Raw genomic sequence first — 15,629 nt, 5'->3', positions numbered from 1 at the left:
CTGGACTCCCAGCCACCCACCCCCTAAATCCACAAGACAAGGGCTCTCCAGAGCCAGCTGGTGGCCAGGTAGCAAAGCTCGTGGCCATTCTAACAGGGTGACTCGTAGCCTCCGAGGTGGCCCAGCCCTTTCCTTCCTCCTTCTGCAGCGACATCTGCCCCTTGGCCGGTGTCCGAGGAGGGGCAGGTTTCACCTCGAGCCGTGAGCAGCTCAGGGTAGAATAAGGAAGTCTGAGGTCAGCTGTGCTGCTTCCTGCACCCGCCTTTTGCCCAGAGCCGAAGGCCTCTTGAGAAGAAGTTGCAGCCCCAAGAACGCTGGGCCTGGGGCCTCCAGCCACGGCCAACCCCTCCGCTGGCCACCCAGCCCCGACGAGAAAACCTGAAATCTGCGTTTTCTAGAAACAGCCTTCTGGCCGATGGAAAGAGCTGGCAGAATTCTCACACGCATGGGGAAGTGTTTGAAAGTGTGGCTGCCTGTAACTTCTCCCGGGACATCCCATAACCTAGCTGCCCCCAAACGAGAAACGTGGCATCGTGTCCAAGGATATTTCCTGGGTGTCCTATAAATGCAGGCTGGGGGTCCGGTGTCTGGCCCATGCTGCCCGCTGCTAGGGCTGCAAAGGAGACTCACCAATGTGGCCCGGGGACATGACATCCCGCCAGCTGCAGGCAGTCCCCACCCCGAGCTGCCCCCGCGCTCCCCTTGCAGATGCCTGTGCCTCCCAGCCTCTGAGCTGATGCTCAGCCTTCAAATCTGGGCCTGCACGTCGGGGTAGCGTCTCCCCCCTCTCCCGCCTCGCTGTCCAGCCACCCCCAGCGAGCCTTTCATTCCGCCTTCCCTTCTGGCTTCCCTACCCCTGCCATCTTCGCTCTGCATTGAATGCCCTAAGTGTTCCCTCGTATGTCTGGTCAGAGAAGCCAGAGAAACATAACCAACAGGATAGATGTACCTTCGCAGTTGTGTATAGGGAGAGATTTGTTTGAAGGAATTAGCTCGCACAGTTGTAGGGCTGGTAGGGGTAGCAGCTGGACATTCCAATAAGGGCTGGCCGTGCCGTCTTAGGGCGGAATCTTGCAGGAAGGCCGGTGTGGCTGGAAGGAAGCTCAGAGAGGAGAAGGGTGCAGGCTCCAGGCAGAACCTCTCCTTTATCAGGAAATCCAAGGTTTTGCTCTTCGGGCATATACAGTTCTCTGATAATGGAATGTTTTTGTCATAAAACCTTAGATCATTTGCTCTAGCTGATTGGACGAGGCCCCCCACCCCCTCATTGAGGGGCACTTTGACTTCAAGTCAGCCGATGGTAGATGCCGCCCCACCTGCAGGGCTCCTTCCCAGGAACACCGGTGTTTGACGGAACGACTGGGTGGGCTGGTCGAGATGACTCGTAAAATTACCCAGCCCAGGATTACCTTCACCTGTCCTCTTTTTCTTTTATTCCTGAACCTTCTCATAGCCAAAGCTTCCTTCCTCTGTTATTCTTCTGCCTTCGGCATCTAGCAATGTTTGTTGAATGAGATGAACGAGGAGGAAGGAGGGAGGGGCCGAGGGAGGGGAGGTGTCCCCGGCCTCCTCCTCTGGAACCTGATCTCTGAGCTCTGCTGACACCCCCAGCCACGAGGCGCTGGGCCCCAGGCGCAGGCTGCCCTTGGAGCCTGTGCTGGCCAAATGAGAGGAGAAGATGAAAGGGGAAGATTTAAGGTCTGAATGTGACTGCCACAGAGTCTTCCTGATTCCCGTTCTTGGCTGCTCTTATCTGATGATGACGGTGACCTTTACTATAAAATGCAAGAACCCAACCTTTTCACCGAAAAGTTCTTGGGGCCTCTGGTCTCACCCCACACGCTCACACATGCTCAAGTTTAGGGGGCCCCTTTCCAAGATCAGATTCGGCCCCTTCCAAACTACCTCCCCAGTTCCCCAAATCTAAAAAGTTCCTCCAGGTTTCCTCCTGCCTGTTCTCTCCCAGGAATTCATTTCCCCACAAGTACCTGCTCAGCGTCCGGCCTGGGGCTTCGTAGACTAGACGGCCCAGGTGTCCAGGCCATGCTCTGGAAGGAGACTCTTCATTCACTCGTTCCGCAGGCAGCTCGGTGTGTCCCCGGCAGCGGGTGAGGCGGAGGTAGGGGACTAAGGTGCTGCTTCTCCTCTCGGGGAGCCCTCAGGGGGTGGGGAGATAGGTCAGGCAAAGCAGGGTGGAAAAGCCTCGAATGTTGTCTGCACGGCGGAAATCTCGGGCAGAACTTTGCAGATCAGCCTGAGCCTATCTCGTAGGCTGGCCATCTAGCTTGACCACATAGCGTGGGTGTGGAGGTTGACTGTATAGCTTGAACATATGGTAGCTTGGCCCGATAGTGTGATCATTTAACTTGACCCCATCGCTTGAACTCACCAAGTACTTCCTGATTGATTATTACTGAATACGGTTCTCTGATAATGGAATGTTTTGGTCATAAAACCTTAGATCACCAGAGCATTCGATTCATCAGACATGAATTGGAAACCTCTTCCATGCTAGATCGCGGGATTCAAAACCAAGTCACCAGACTGAAAAATTCCGACAGTGGCTTTCTAAGTTCTCCCAACCCAAAATAAGTGGTAGACAAGATACTGAAGAATATGCCCAGGAAAAAAGAGTTTCTTCAGGACCGCAGACGAGGCAAAGCATCTGTCTTTGAAAGCGCAGGGGCCTCTTGAATTGAAATCAGCCGGTGGCCGCAGCGTCTCAACAGTCTCCATTGGTGAGGGCGGATTTGATGACCAGGCATTGAAGTCAGCAGCAGGGGAGACAGTATTTCATTATCCTTGAGGCCAGCGTTTCCCCCAGCCAGCCCCCTAGCCACACTACCCTTCCCGGGAGCCCAGGGCTGACCCCTCTCTGGGATTTGGGTTTGGCAGAGTAGCCCATGCCTTCCTTGGCTTTCGGGCACCGCAGCGGCCAGCCTGCTGTGTGCACAGCTCTGAAATCCAGGCGGGGGAAATGCTCACAGAGAATCAATGTGACAAATTGATATGCATTTCAGAATAATTTAAATCTGTCATTCCTAATTGTGCTTTTTCAAAAGCTCTCTGCAGTCATATTAGAAAATGAAGAGTGAGGTGTGGGGAAGCAGTCTCCTTTGGGAATGCAAGAGGTGTGTGCCCTTCCAAAATTCTCTGCCTCCATGCACGCCAGTTGGGAGCTGCTGCGGTAGACGTTTGGACGTACACCGGGGTAGGACGGAGCAGGGGCTTGATGTCTGGTCACGCCCTCGGCCTCCAGAGGCAGTAAGGGTGACTTACTCTCCCATCCCGACTCCCCACTCTTTTCCTAGAGCCCATCAGGTTGAGAAACCACTGGCCCCTTGCCCAGGTCACCTGGAAGTGAATGAATGCTGCCCCTTGGGGAGTTTCAGGCATAAATATTATAGGTAGCCTGGCGCCTGCAGCGATGCCTGAGTGTGGGGGGCGAGGAGGCCAGGCACTGGGGCTGGGCATTGCCTGGGCTGATGGCCAAGAGGCCCGGCGGTGATGAGAGTCGGGGGAGGGGGCTGGGTGCGGGTGGAATGATGAGGCTGAATGAGAGAAGAGATGGACTCCGGTGGGTTACTTCACAGAGGCTGGGGGAGCGACGGGAAGGTCACTGAAAGAGGAGGGCAGGGCTGGAGGTGGGCTGGGCATTTGAGGCAGGGCCAAAGTGGCCAGTGAAATCGTTCGTCCTTCCCCTGGGCTGGAAGCTGGGAGTGTGTGAGCACATAGATGATGACAGAAGCTGGTAGCTACCGTTTCCTGGGCAGTGCCTTCTCTCCCCAAGGATGTTGGCAACCCCTTGGAGTCGTGTGATTTGCTTCTGTCCTCCATAGCACTTCTTGATTGCTCACTGACTCTGAGTGTGTATCTAGAAGAAAGGAGTGGAAATGAATAGACAGAAATGGTCATTGCTCAGGTTTTAGGGCTCAAAACCTGTGGCTGTGACCAGTAAGACTTTCTTAGAAGACATGTATCTACTTGCCACCTATATCCGTTAAGATACTGCTTGTCACCTGTGTCTGTGAGGGTGCTGTGAGGTTGCTGTTAGGATCCTGCTGCAACTAACAGAAATGCAGACAGAGGTTTACACATAGTAGGCATTTTCTTCTTCTCATGAACAAGAGCTCAAAGGTTAGCTGGCCTGGGCTGCCATTAGTGACTCCGAGTTAGAAGGATGTATTCCATTTGTACATCCTTAGAGTGTGCCCTTTGTCTTCACGTTCACACAGTAGCTGCTTCACCTCCGAACATCGCATCCATGTTCCAGACAGGAAAACAATGACAAGTAAAAGGCTCCTCACACTAAATTTTGCCCCCTTTATAGAGCCTTCCTAAGTCTCACCCAGGAATGTCTATTTACACCTCTTTGGACAGAATTATGTCATGCAGCCACCTCTAGCTGCAAGGGAGGCTGGAGATAGTTGCTTAGGTGGCGCATTCATGCCCCAAACTAAATTGGAGATCTGTTCATAAGTGGAAGAGCGTGGATCTCGTGTCGGCAGCTGGCAGGGTCTGTCATTCTACCGTGAATTTAACACGATAATTGCTGCTTTCAAAACACCTATCAGTGCAGCTCCAGTGATTGCTGTACACATGTTAATTGATGGGAAATATTATCATCTCAATATTTCGGTTGAATGAGCCGAGAAAGACAGAGGTTGAAAAGGGAATGGGGATGCCAGAGAAGAATCTTGTAGGGCAGATTTTTCAGCTGCTTCTGTAAGTGCCCTTTTCACGGGGGGGCAGGGGGTGTTATGGGGATGGGGTGGGTGTGCGTGGAGGGGGCACAGTTCCCTTTCCTAAAGCTTTAATTTCAGAGCTTCACAGGCTGTGGATGCTGGAAAGGGCATGCCCGTGCGCCCTCAGCCCCTCCTTCTGGGCAGTAGATCAGCCTTTTAAATCATCTTTTTTTATTTTCCTTGCCAGAAGTCTGTTCAATTAAGTGGAGGTTTCATTGGAATAATTAAAGCAACTTGCTCCAATCGTTCAGGCAGATCAATGAATCAGGGATACATTTATCTAGCAGACTGTTAACCCCCTCTGGTTGCAAAGCTTTGGGGTTGGGGCAGCCCTTCCCGAGAAGAGCCGTCCATCCCGCCAGGGGCCTGCGGGCTCTTGGAATCCAGAGCAGCTTCAGTGTCTGCTTGATTCACGATTCAATGTTTATTTTTATTTCTTCACCCAACCAATGTGTACTGAGCAGTTCTGGGGTACAAGACCCCATGCTGAGCTGATCTCTGCTGGCCACTGCCCACTCATGGGCTCCACATCGGCTGACCTGCCTCCTCATCCAGAACCGGGCATAAGAAACCTACTTCCTGGGCCCCTGTGAAGGTCACGCCAGGTGCCAGGTGTGGCGCCCAGGATGCAAGGTGACTAGGGTGAGCTGACCAGCACGACAGAGGAGAAAGCACGGGAGGTGTGCAGAGGGCGGGCTATTCTCTTATTCGTCATCCTTTAATGTAGTGTGCATGTCTCATCAAGTGACCCACATCACTTTATTTTATTTTTCAGCAAGACAATACAAACGCCGTGCATAGCTAAGAGGTAAAATAGGCTTGTAAGGAAACCACCCCCTGCAGCCTGCCGTCAGCACCCCGAGGCCACCGCCTGCCGCCCTCTCTCCGGCTGCCTTTCGGTTATTTACCTCCTTTTGTATAAAAATACTCTAGCATTGCTACTTATGATATATCGATTTTAAGACATGATCTCTTGGCAAATCATTAGATAGACAAATTTAGCTCTTTTAACGACCACCCTGTCCCCCGACGCCCCCTTCCTTCCTTCTCACCGTACATTTGGGTCTCAATGTTTGGTGTTTTCCTGTCGTGTCTGGCTAAATATTGTTCATGTTGAGACGAGTTGCATGCTGTGACAATATCTCCTTCCTCGTGGATCTTTTTATTTCCTGGAGTTAATATTGCCTTTTTTTTATTATTATTATCTCGGTTTTTATGTACCTCTCCCTGAGTACCAAGTGTATTATTTCCTACATTATTAAATACACCCCTCGGGTGCTTTCCGCCTGGCAGCCTCCCCCTAAGGGCCTGCACGCCTCGGGCGGCTGCCCCGCTCTCCTCCTGCGCTGCCCCTCGCTACTCTGTTTCCCTCGATTCCTTGTTTCCTGGGCTCCATTCAGCCGGAGCACATCCTCCAGAAGCTTCCTAAGAGAGAGGATATGAGAGAGAATTTTTTTACAGCCCTTGCCTTGCTGAAAATAATTTCATTCTATGTTCACACTTTAGGTGGATATAGAATTCAACGTAAAAAAAATTTTTTTAAATCCCCTGTGCCCACCGCAAAGTCCTCACCATGATGTTTCTGGGCATCCAGCCCCGCTTTGGGGAGGCTGGCACCCCACAAAGCCCAGTCTTTGCACACGTCTGATGTGTACTCTCTGGAAGTCTTTGGGGTTCCCTCTTGTTCCCTGGGGGCCCCAGAGTTACAGTGATGTGTCTGGGGAAGGGTCTGTCCACTTATTGTAGAGAGCGGTCAATGGGCCCTTTAAATCTGAAGCCCGCTGTTCCGCCCTGAGAATTCTCTAATAGTATTTCTCCGATCATTTAATTCCCTAATTGTCCTATTCTCTCCACGTACGATCTCCGTGTATTAGATATTAGCTCTCCTAAATTGATCTCAGCCCCTTTCACCCTCCCACCACCACGCTTAACTCCCTTTTCTTTAACTTTTTACTTAACTCTTTGGGAGATTTCCTCCCAACTCTATCCTCCAAATCTTCTATTGATTTTAAATTTCTGCCACCTTATTCATACTTGCCAGGAACTCTGCCTTGTCCTTTGATTGTTTCCTTTCCATAGCACAATGCTGTTGTTTTGTGCATGTTTAATGGATCTTAATTGTAAGGGCTTTTTTAAGTTTTCCATTATGCTGTGCTGTCTGCTTCCTGCAGTTTCCTTATGTCGATTGTTTTGATCTCTGCCTTTCACCTGGAGACTTTCCCCAAACATCCAGTGGCCCTTGGCTCTTTGTTTATCCGTAAGTGGGAGGCAACAAGGAACTGTGTGTGAGATCTGCTTGTCAACTCCTGAGCGTCACTTAAGGTGAACAGGCACCAGTCGTGCTTGAATAGCACCAGTGACGGGGAGCTCACTACTCGCCAAGCAATTAATTCCTTTATTTGGAAGGAAACGTTGTTCATTTTAACCCTGAGCCCATATGGGCCATCTTAGAACTTGATTTTAGTTCACCCTTAAGCTCATATGTTAAAGTGTTATTTCAGGGAGTTTTTATCTGCATACTTTCTGGTTATAGATATTTAAAAAGTGAAAGAAAAGAAAAGAAAAAAGAAAAAGAAGAAGAAGAAACCATTCTAGGGATTCTACAGTAGTGGTCGAATGCAAGTCAAAGAACATGGGGTCCCAACTGTGCCTTCTGGGCCAGAGACCTTGAACCCTGTGTTTCGGTATCCCAAGGGGGCTCAAGCGTACACCGGGCACTGTGTGCTTCACACCAAGCAAATCTGCCGGCTCACGGTTTTGAGTTCCAATCAAGGCGTCATCAAGGTGGTGCCTTCACCCCAAACACTGGGGCATTCCGGGGTGGCTGCCGGCTGCCCGTCCTGGGCTCCCCCGTCCTGTGCCCGTGGGGGGCTGCCTCTCCTGACCCCCCCCCCCTCCTGTTGGGGACTCAGTTTGTGAGCATCTCGCTGCCCTCGGCGGCTCTCTGTGTCTGAATTTCAGTCTTTTAGGGCCCTAGGGACAGGACGAAGGCCCATCCTAAGGGTGGCTCCCTCCTTAACTGAGGCCGCCCGTCCGCAGGCCGTCCTTTCAGTGGGCTCACGAAGTTTGTGTTTTTCTGGGGCCAGGAGCTCCAAGCCGCCGCGCTCGCCCAGCGGATTTTCTTGGCCATACGATGGTAATAACAATAAATTATACCTGCCTCAAGGAGTTCTGGAGCTTTATTGATTATGCTCAACAAAGTACTTGGCACACGGTAAATAGTTTATAAGCATTAGGGATGACGTTTGAGCCAGTTGAATTTATACCCATAAGCCGATGTCTCAGGAGAAGGATCCTATGAATTCTCCCTGGGCTCGGGACCAAGCTCTCCAGGGCTGTCACCAAAATGCGAAGGGCAGAAGCGGAGCATTCAGCCTCGTCGCTGGCTGTCCTCGGCTTCCCCAGGCCGCTGTGGACACGGGGGAAGGCGGCACAGCAGGGACAGTTGTGCAAACCTGGGGCTTCCCTGACATGTGATTAAAACCTTTCTTACCATTAAAAAAAAAAAAGCCTTTTCTTCTGATTATAAAGGAGCCACATTATCATTACTTTAAAACCACAAATATCTTAAGTGTTTCATTTCCCACTTCTTTTGCTCGTTGGCTGCCAGGCTGCTGTGCCCTCTTCACCCTCCTAGAGGAAGCATTGCCCCTCGGGGACCTGGATGTACAGTCCCCGCCTCCCCACACCCCCGGCACGGTGCCTGACGGCAGGGGGGCTGCTCCTGTGCCACCGCCATGCAGGGTGCCCTCCCCAGGGCCTCTGCCCACCCCACGGGAGCTGGTGATGAGTCCTCAATGCCTGAGCCGAGAGCAAGGCGCTGATCAAACAGTGGGATCCTGGGGACCTCGGGACTCCCCAGCATGGAGGTCTCCAAACAGCTGTCCCAGACTGGGATCCCCGCAGCTGTGGTCATGGTGGGGGCACCTCTCAATGTTCAAAGACCCCTCCTCGCCTTCGCAGGGTTTGAGCCCCTCCGTGCTCCGCACCCCCTTCCTCTCTCTGTGCACCCCACAGCAAAGCTGGGCTCCTGGGGCTGAGCTACCGGTAGCAATGGCCCTGCCAGCACCATCACGCACTCCAGCTTTGGGGCATCCCAGCCCGGGTGCGGGGAGGTGCTGCCGGCCCGGGGCGGGTGGGAGGCTGGAGCAGCACCCTCGGGAGCGGAGGTCTCCTGGGCGCAGGGTGCACGCTACTGCTTCCCACCCACCGACTCGCCGCTGACTGCGAGGCCCCCACCCTGCAGTGCTCTCATCAGGGCCCTGTCGTGAACTTCTCGCCCTGGCCAGGGGTCTCAGGGCTGCCGCCGGTGACCCTCTGGCCTGGCCGCACTACTGTGGGGCCTGGAGGTGTGCGCTGTCCAGCCGCTGCCCGCCACGGGCTGACGACGTTTCCCCTTCCAGACGGCGGCCCTCGGGACTGCAGGGACAGACAGACGGCTCGAGCCCCAAGCCCCGGCCGGATGCTGTAGAAGCCAGACTGCAGCAACCGTCCAGCAGCTCCCAGTCCTGAGTGCTTTCTCCATGCCAGGTACTCAGTGCCTGCTGTCTCCTTTAAATTAGCGTATCCATACTTGAGGCTTGGGGGTTCAGGGGGGGGCGGTTTCCAGGCAGAGGGGGTGGGAGGGGGGCAGGCGGGTGGGGGGCGGCTGGGAGGGGCGGGAGGGGCCCAGGGCCCAGGGGCCATGGCCGGCAAGTTCCAGGTTTTGAGCTTTGCGGTGACAGCGTCCCGGAGGCATGTGACCAACGCCCGGGAGGACGAGGGGCCTGAAGCCCAGCCGCGGGCGGGGGCTTTGTCCACGGGCAGCCCGTCTCCGTGGCCTGTGTCCCCCCGAGGAGGCGGGACGGTGGCCCTTCCTGGAGGGCGCCATGCCGTGGCCGGGTCCCCGCTGCTGGTGGCCGGCCCACTCAGGTCTGGGGCCCAGGCCACGGCCGGAGCCCACCGAGGCCACCAGCTCCAGTCCAGCTGGGGGCAGGGAGGGGGTCGCGGCCCTGGGGCTGCCCCAGTTCACAGCCTCGGCCTCCGGGTGGGCGTTTCTGGGCAAAACGTCTTCGAGGAAACTGCCCAGAGCTGGACACAGGTGACTGCGGGGCCGAGACAGGGGAGCGCGTTGGAAAGCAGGTCCTCGATGGTGTTTTCCTTTCGGGACTAGCTGAGCTCTGGGTGGGTTTTGTCCGAGAGATATTTCCTACACACAAAACATCGTGTGTGACGTGTGCCTGTGAGACAAAGAACAATAAAAGGTTCACTCGTGGCCCAGCCAAAACAGCGGCACAATCCCCAGTGTCCCTGATGGCTGTGTGCCCTCCGCGGCCACGGAGGCAGCTGCCACTCGGGTTTTCAGTGTCCCCCCCACGGGGATGGAGCTGCAGCTGTGGCAGATATCGATGGGGTTGCAGCGATAGGTACGGCTCTGGCTGTAGGTACGTAGCTAGCTAGCTGTCCTCCACAGTGTGGGTTCACATGTATGGTTCTGAACTTCACGGAACTGTTCTCTGTGTTACCTGTCACTTGCTTTTCCGCCCTGCGTCGTGACCCAAGGCTCCCCCTCCACGCGTAGAGCTGTACAGTGGCTCCCCGCCACCTGTGGACTCTCTGTTTGCAAATTCACCCTCTGGCTAAAATATTCTCATCACCCCCAGTCAGGGCCCACTGGGGTGCAGCCAGCCCCCGCCTTTCGCTTCTCCTGCAAATATGCCTCCCTCCCACGGTTTGTTTAGTGCCGCGTTTCCCACACTTCTGTGGGGTTACCTGGTGATTTAGGATGGCCCCAGCGTCGTGCAGCGCTGTCCGGGCCCCCAGGTGCAGGAGGCTGCGCACCCGCAGAGAGCAGCAGGAGTGGGAACCCCGGCCTGAGCCTGGGCCCAGCGACCTAGAGGCACCCTGGCCCAGGCTGCAGGACTGTCGCACTCAGAGGCTCTGGGGAGCCCTGCCTCTCCCAGGGACATCAGCGTGAGTGACAGGTGTCGGCTGGGTTCCCACGTTCGCGGCAGAGTGGCGGTGTGACTGTGCCCAAGTGTCCGCCCACTCAGCTGCCCTGGAGACTGGGGTGGCGCCCAGGTTTGGGGTGCACGATGCTTCTCTGGCATATTCTCACCCGGCTCCTGGGGCGCATGGATGGGTTTCTAGGGAGTTCCCCTGTGAGGGATACCTGGGGGGGGCGGGCCGACCCTATGAGGAAAGCCAAATTGTTTTCCGGTCCTAAAGCTTTGTGAGGCACGGCCAGGGGTTAGCATGACCTCCACCGGGCCCAGGCTTGCCACCAGGGACTTGCACCCTCCATCTTCCTCTTTATGTTGCCTCCACTGCTGCCCAGGGAGCGTCTGCAGGAGGCGGGACCTGCTCCCAAGGGGAGCTAAGAGGGGAGCCTCAGCCTCAGGGGCTGGGGGAGAGCCTGCTTCCTGCCTTGAGCAAGTTGGTTTGGTTCCCGTCCCTGTCTGCAAACCGGCAGAATCCCCCCAGCCCCCAGGGCTGCGGTCAGTAAGCAAAACGGTTAGACAAAGGGTCCAGCACAGGCCACACACGGTGGCAGCCCAGGGTTGGCAGAGCTCAGCGTGGCCTCCCCTGCTGGCCTCCCCTCCCAGCCCTCCACCCTGGCCTCTCCTGCTGCCCTCTGCTCTGGCCTCTGCCCTGGCCTCCATGCTGGCCAGGCCTCCCCGGTGCTGCCCCTCACACCTCCTGCTTTGCTCGCATGGATGGTCATCCCTTCCCATGCAGCTGAGCTCCTCCCCAGGGCAGGGGCTGTGCTGAGGCCCCTTGCCACCCTCCATTCCTGATGCACCCATGGTAGATGCTTACACAGAGTCCCCTGAGAGAGAGAGTTTGTGGCGCCAGGAACACGGGCCGTGGCCTGGGACATTGCCGAGGACTGAGCTCTCACAGGGTCCCTCACCTCAGGGTCCCCACAGCTGGGCTGCACGGGGGCCTTAATGAGGTGACGGATTTAAACCAGGCCAAGGTCCTGTGCTTTGCATGCAGGTGAGTCACGGGGCACCCTTAGCCTCTGCTTTGGAATGAAGTCCCTGCCCTGGTCACTCCCTGCCCATTTCTGCCCTCCTCCGAGCAGCCCAGGCACAGGCCCCAGCCCCTGGTGCACTGCGAGCTCTCTCCACCAGGCCCCGGGACCGAGTCCACCTCCTCGGTCAGGCCCTGCTGACCTGCCCGGAGCGGCCATTTACCCATTTCCTGGATACACCCCTGGTGACCCCCCAAAGAGTGCAAGCTTCTTAACGCACGCCATTTACTTCTCCTGTATTTCGCCAGTCTTTGTACATAGTTGGTGAATTTATTAGTTAGGATGCTTTGGGCTGCAAGTAACAGTCGCCCCGACGTACAGCAGCTTAGGGCAAAGGGCACTCATTACTCCCCTAGGGAGCCCGCCCGTGGGCGGGGGCTCAGCACCCACCAGGAGGCGGCTGCCAGGACCCCTCCCCAGCTTAGCTTTTGTCCTCAAGCGAATCCTTGGGTGGCAGATGGGGTGCCGCAACCCCAGGCATCACACGAGCCTCAGACCCGAGCACCCCAACGCCCGACGGCAGAACGTCCCTTTCTGTCTACCTTTCAAAGACAGAGGAAAACCCCGGCCACCCATGCCCAAAGTACATGAAGTTGAAAACGGAAAGAATTGAAGAGAGAAATAGATAATTCAACAATAATAGTTGGCGCCTTCATTACCCCGCTTTGAATAATAGATAGGACTAGGCAGAAGATGCACCAAGAACTAGACTTACACAACACTATAAACAAATGAGACCTTCCAGGCATCTACAGAACAGCCTGCCCAGCTGCAGCAGAGGACGCATTCTTCTCCAGCATGCACGCGGGGTGCTCTCTGGGACATACCCTGTACCGGGTCATAAAGCCGTCCTCAGTGACAACGGGCGTGAACTGGAGTTTCCTCATTTTAGTTTGCGAGCCTATGATTATTAGGGAAGTCGGGTACCTTTCAATATGTGTACGGATCCTCTGGTTTCTACTTCTGTGAATGCCCTGGTCCATTACTTTGCCCATCTTTCTATTATGTTGTTCTTTTTCTTATTACTAGGTACAAATTCATTATATATTCTGGATATGATTCTTCTTTTTTTTTTCACATAGGATGCAGATATTTTTTCCCAGCCTGTTACTTTTTTTTGGCGTGCTTAAGATTTTTTATTTTTGGAGACCTTAGCCTATTGGTTACAAATGCAAACACCAGAATCAAGATGTGGGCCTCAAATCCCACTTCTACCACTTACCTGCTGTGTAGCTTTGGGCAGATTACTTAACCCCTCTGAAACTCAGTTCCTTTATCCATCCCTAAAACAGGCATAACTGTAGTTCCTATCGCATAGAATCGGGAGGACTAAATGAGCACACGGAAAGCATTTAGAAAGGTGTCGGCACATAATGCGCATTATATAATGTTTACTATTGTCTGCAAGATCTTTTAATTTTTGTTCTAGTTTGCTAGCTGCTGGAATGCAATAAACCAGAAATGGAAGGGCTTTTAAAAGGGGGAATTTTTAATTTTTAATTGTAATTGGCTAGTTTACAATTCTAAGGCTGAGAAAACGTCCCAGTTAAAACAAGTCTGAAGAAATGTCCAATCAAAGGCATCCAGGGAAGGATACCTTGGTTCCAGAAGGCCAACGACATTCAGGGTTTCTCTCTCAAGTGAGAAGGCACATGGCAAACACAGTCATGTGCCCTTCCAGTCGAGTGCCTTCTCGACTGGAAGGACACATGGTGAACACGGCGTCATCTGCTAGCTTCTTCTCCTGGCTTCCTGTTTCATGAGGCTCCCCGGGAGGCGTTTTCCTTGTTCATCTCCAAGGGACTCTGGCTGGTGGACTCTGCTTCTCGTGGCTATGTCGTTCTGCTCTGCTCTCTCTGAATCTCCCATTCCCCAAAACGTTTCCTTTTTTATAGGACTCCAGTAAACCAATCAAGACCCACCCAAATGGGTGGAGACATGTCGTCACCTAATCCAGCTTAACAACCACTCTTGGTTAAATCACTTCTCCAGGGAGATGATGTAATTACAGATTCAAGCATACAGTACTGAATAGGGACTAGAAGAAAAGGCTGCCTTTACAAAATGGGATTAGGATTAAAACATGTCTTTTCTAGGGTGCATACATCCTTTCAAACCAGCACAGTTTTGACGTGATCAACTGTATCAATCTTTTGCCTTGTAGTTTAGGGTCTTTTTAAGAAATCCTTCTGTCCCAAAATGGAGGGACTATTGTCCTATATTTTCATCTAATGGATGTAAAGCCTTATTTTCCTTATTAATTCATCTGGATCTATTTTGTTTATGGTATAAGAGAGAGATTTATTCTTTCCCATGTGGAAAGGCCATTGTTCTAGCACTGTTTATCAATTAGTCCCTAGTAATGGGTAATGCTAGGCTTATATTTGCTTGGATCTGCAGCTCGGCCCTACTGAGTGCATGTACCACTTTTGAGCAAGTATTACGCTATTTTAATCACCATAACTTTATACTACACCTTGATATCTGGTAAGGGAACCCCCTTTTTGGTTTACTTTAAAAAAAAAACTGTCCTAGTTATTCTTGGATCTCTATTGTTTCAAATGCATTTTAGAATCATTTTGTCAAAGTCCAAAAAAATTTTGTAAAAGTTTTTATTGAAGTGCGTTGAATTTATATATTAATTTAGGGAGAAATGGCACCTTTTCAGGGGTGACTCTTCCCATTTGGGATCTCTCCATGTATTAGATCTTCAATTACAAAAGTAATTTTCTCCACGATGCACTCTTTCATTTTTATGTACCCCAATTACATCATAATTGCTAAAACACATGGTAGCGGTATAATAAACACGTATTGTGAGGATTTCTTTCCCTTTTTTAGCTTTTTTAAAGGAAATTTTCAATCCTGTGTAAGAAGGACTGATGTGATGAAACCCCACAGAACCATCCCCTCCTTCAGCAGCCATCAGCCGTTTCTTCAAAAACCCTGGTCCCTTGTCATGGGAAACCACACTATGGTGCTTAGGATGCCCATTTCTGCTGGGTGTGTTGTTGTGTCTGGGTCTTGGCAATGGAAGCGCCAGGACTTTTTTTTTATTTACGATTCAGTGCATCACAGGCTCACGCTGACCCTCCAGCTCAAGCTCAGACTACCAGGTCTCTGATTAACACAAACGCTTTCTGTTCCTGTTCCCGCTAGTTAGTGCCCTGTAATAAAGCAACGTAAACTTAGTGACTCAAAATAACACTTATTTTACTCACACTTCTGCGATTTGGGCAGGGCTCAGTGGGGACAGCTCACCTCTGAACCGCAATGTTTTGGGGCCTCTGCCAGAGACCCAGAGAGCCCAGGGATGGAACCGCCAGGCCTCCCTTCTCACACGCTGGCGGTCGGTGCTGCTGAGAGCTGGGGCCTCAGCCTCCCCCAGAGGGGCCCTCCATCCATCTCTCTGCACAGCATGAGGTTAGGGTTCCAGGGTGCGCCAAGAGAGAGGGAGAAGGGGGGGTGGGCAGAGGAAGCCGTACCACCTTGACAACTGGCGTCGGAAGCCACGCCAACCCTTCCACCATGGTAGACTCGCCAAGTCCCCGCCTGGGTCCAAGGGAGCGGGGGATGGAACTGACCCCACCTCCATGGGTGCCACCAAGCTTCGGCGAGATCAGAAACACTGGGATGGGCATTTTTGGAAAATCGCGTCAGCCGCACAGCCACAGTAAAAATCCCGGTTTTCAGCGACGCCAATGTGACTTCTCACCCTCCTTGTTCTACTCCGCACACAACCATCTCAGAAGAGCAGCAGCCGCTCTGCTGGGACCTGCCCCGGTGTTGACGACGGGCTGAGGTGACCTTGCAGTTCCCGCGGTCCTGGAAGCGGGTCCCGTTAGGGCTGCGTGGTCAGAGGATCTGTT

At 53.3% G+C, this 15,629-nt stretch overlaps 1 protein-coding gene across 6 annotated transcripts in view; it reads left to right on the top strand.

Moving 5' to 3' along the window:
• The window catches only part of CARD11 (caspase recruitment domain family member 11), a 92,761-nt gene that overhangs the window by 42,353 nt on the left and 34,779 nt on the right, over positions 1–15,629 (top strand). For all 6 annotated transcript variants that reach the window (XM_077140476.1, XM_077140477.1, XM_077140480.1 and 3 more), the window contains exon 2: positions 9,149–9,275. The gene's annotated coding sequence lies outside the window, so the exon portion shown is untranslated. The remainder of the gene's footprint in view (positions 1–9,148; positions 9,276–15,629) is intronic.

This window comes from Tamandua tetradactyla, chromosome 23 (genome assembly GCF_023851605.1).
Source record: "Tamandua tetradactyla isolate mTamTet1 chromosome 23, mTamTet1.pri, whole genome shotgun sequence".
Lineage (NCBI taxonomy): Eukaryota > Metazoa > Chordata > Mammalia > Pilosa > Myrmecophagidae > Tamandua > Tamandua tetradactyla.
This window is presented reverse-complemented; position numbering and strand designations above follow the sequence as displayed.